The following is a 3767-nucleotide window of genomic DNA, read 5'->3' on the forward strand; positions in this document are numbered from 1 at the left end:
ATATTTCAGTTTAAAACTCCTAAGTAAAACTAGTGAAACTCAACTAAACTAAACTAAACTAAACTACTATGTACAAAGAGGAAAGGGAAACATGGTTTAAAACCATTTTACAGTTTAAGATGGATCTTGTGTTTGAAAACCAAAGTTTATCCGGAGGAAATTGGGATATGATCAAATTAACTTTTCACTAATTTAGAGAAATTGGAATCTTTTCAGACCAATTCACAATGCAAATCCATGAGGTGACTAAAAAGTAAAATCGGTTGGGCTCTTTTGCATGAAGAAAATTATTGCTAATGCCACATGGCTAGAGAGAACACTGTTAAAAAAGAAAAAAAAGGTAAATTTACAGGATTTTGATGTAACAAAAGCAAAAAAAAGAGTTCCCTAAACAAATATTGCTACAATGGAAAATGGTATACACTCACTGCACTCTACAATAATGTGCATAATAGATATTCATATAACACTGTAACAAGTTCCCGTTTTTCAAGGATTGGTTTGATGAACATTTGGTCTGTTTTTCATTTAATGGGCTATGATTGTGCTTTGATTGGAGTTTAAAGCTTTCTGCAAAAACATGACCCAACAATCCAATTTAAAATATTTGTCATTCACTTACCCGACTTTCCAAAAATGTAAAATGCAATGAGCTATCGATTCATGCGTCCAACTTTTACAGAAAAATAGACAACAATTTTCTTTATTGCAGTATTCGAATATTTGCAGTTTAAAAATTCATAAGGATATCACAAGTGAATTTGATAAACATTCAATTATTAAAAAGATATCCATGTATTGACTTTCAAAATAATTCCTAAATTAAAAGAAACAGCTTTCGGTATTATGACTGATACATATCCATCTAAAGAATTACTTTGAAAACATTTAATATAATACTTGCACTTTTTGCGAAGATGATATTGAAACAACCAAATTATATTTCCTCTTTTTTCTGATTCATAAAAGCTTATATTGAGATTTACAAACACTGTTTAGGCTATATAACAGTATTTTCTCTTTTTTATTCTTGAGATGGCATTATTTTCTGGACTGTTACTAAAAAACAGAAAACCAAAATGATGAACTGTTGGGAGCTTTGGATAGTGGTTAGAGCAATCTGAGAAGGTTGCAAGTATCCAGTTTGATCCCCACATTCTGGCTCTCTGAGTAAGGCCCTTAACCCCACACTGCTCCCTGGGCGCCGCACAAAGGCAGCCCACCTCTCCCCAGGGGGATTGATTAAATGCAGAGAGTTAATTTCTCCATTTTGAGATCAATAAAGTTAAATTCCTCTATTTATATCTTCCAGCATTAGTCTATGTTTAGTTAAATAAAATAAGCAATAAGGAATTAAATGCAGAAATGCCCCCAAGCATTTTTCATTTAAAAAACGATCTTAACTTCTATGCACATTCTTGGACACTTATATAAGGACCCAATGCCCAATATCTTTTTCACTTCGGACAAATACTTCCAACAATACAAATACGTTTGTAATGCTTGTCCCCTTTGTGGATTTTCATGAACCTTTAATATACATAAACTATATTTCATTTTATTTTTCTCATTGCTTTATGACCTGAAACTTTGCTATAAAGCTTCGTATGAAAAACAGAAAAACTGAGTCAGCTGGGAGGTGCTTATTGTTGTTTTTCCCCATTCATCATTCGTCAACATTGTTCCACTCAGTCATCCAATCAGAAGCTGCGTTCATAAGGGGGCTTTAAACTGACCAATAGGAAGCGCCGGAAAACCGGCGTTGCTCTCCTTATTACGGATATCTTTTTGTAGCAGGAAGTAAAGATTTCTCAAACAAATCATGAGTTTTTCTCACGGACAGGTACTGTTACTTTATGTTTTCTCTTTTTAACTCCATTGACATAATTGGTAACCTTATAAGAGTAATAATTGTCTCGTAACATATTTATGAAAAAGTAAGTCGAGCTACGTTAGCCGTTCATTAGCCTAAGGTTAGCTAAGGGTGGTTCCAGCCAGTTTAACTCTATCTGTATGCTTTATGGTTTAGTATTTCTTATTGTCTATAATATGTAATAACATTGTTTAGCAATGGTTACATTTCATAATGGGTTGAGTTCAACTGAATGGAATTTCTTCGGTAAAACAGTATTTTCGTGAACGTTTGAAGGTTGGAAAAAGAAAAGTATCCCTGTTACCAGTTTAACAGCATAGAAATTAGATTTTCACTTTTTTTTCTGCTTAAGTTATCTGGTTAGTGTAAAGTTAACATTTTTATTGTGTATGTTTTTTTGCAAATGGCTCCATGTCTCTATTTGTTATAATTTATTTGTATCCATGTTTTCTTCTTCGGTTTTGTAAATTTCTCTGTATTTTCTTCTTATTGTTATTTTAATTTTCCTTGCCCTGTGGTTCGCTGTAGTTCGTGGTCACTGACTAAATATTTCTGATATTTCTCCTTCTCTTGAAAATTGATGATTAAACTGATTCCTTTTTATTCTTTAGATTTCATCAATTTTACCAGAATGCTGTAGATAAGATATTAATGAGATCAGTTTTAATTAATTTCTGACATGTAAAACAAACAATGTTTAAAAAAATAAAATAATATATAAAAAAAAATTAATTATTAAAAAAGAAATGAATGGAAAAAATTGTAAAACAAAAAGGAGGGGCATGTTATTTTTAATGTCAACCCCGCTCCATGAAATAAGTTGAATAGTAAAAGTTATGACATGCAAGATTTGAATAGCAAAAGTTAGAAAAATACTGTTCAAATTTATTTTTATGAGCTGATTCCTGACAACTTCATATTTGGAAATTGATACATTGATCAAAATTCTTTCCACCATTTGATTTCACATTCAGGAAAAAATCATGATATTTTCCCAAAATAAATTATATATTAATATAATATAATAATGTAATAATTTATATAATAAGTTTAAGTGACACATTTTAGAATATGAATAAAAAAAATCTAGTTAAACAACAAATTATGATGTTACACCTAAAAATCTTTAAAAGAGTCTGAGGTGACTAGTTCCCCCAGTTTTAGGTCTCTTTTTCTTCTTTTTTTTTTCCCAAGGCTCAAAGCACAAGGAGCAGCGAGCTGAAAACCAGTTTACCCAGCTCAGATCTGACCTTTGTAACTGACGATAAAAATTCAGCAGAGCAAAGATTAGAGTCAGTGCATTTAGTAGAAATATATATTTCCAAATACTGCAAAAGCTAAACAAGTTGACATCTATAAATAAGTAAATGTGCTGTAGCCCGCAGGGCACTAAAGATGGCCAACTAGGACAATCATAAAGCATACAGTGATGTCTTAGACCTCTGAGGCCACAAATGATCTCAGAGCTCTATGATGGGCAGTATTTATATTTACAGCTCTGAGTCTATGATCTGATGACTACCTGTTCAGTACAGCCCCTGAAATTCAGCAATGTTATGAATGTTGGGGGATTGTAGGATATTCATAACGATATTGATGGTGAGATTAAACCTCATGAGGAATTTAACCGTCTGGCCAAATTGCTTCAACGACACCCACAGTTCATGAAGCTTCATGGGAACATGTCGCCACCTACTGGTGGTGTGCAGAACTACAGTTAGTAATAAAATCAGTGATTTTTTTATTTTATTTTATTTTATTTATTTATTTATTTTTTTTACATTTGTTTTTCTTGTCCCATTTAAATTCCTTTGAAATTGTTAAAGATCGGTCTGTATAAGAAAATCTTTTGGACTTTTTTTTTTTCAGTGTAAAATGTCTTCGAAGAGAACAG

The sequence above is a fragment of the Cyprinodon variegatus genome, unplaced genomic scaffold, assembly GCF_000732505.1.
Source record: "Cyprinodon variegatus isolate N-32 unplaced genomic scaffold, C_variegatus-1.0 Scaffold1420, whole genome shotgun sequence".
NCBI classification, from domain to species: domain Eukaryota; kingdom Metazoa; phylum Chordata; class Actinopteri; order Cyprinodontiformes; family Cyprinodontidae; genus Cyprinodon; species Cyprinodon variegatus.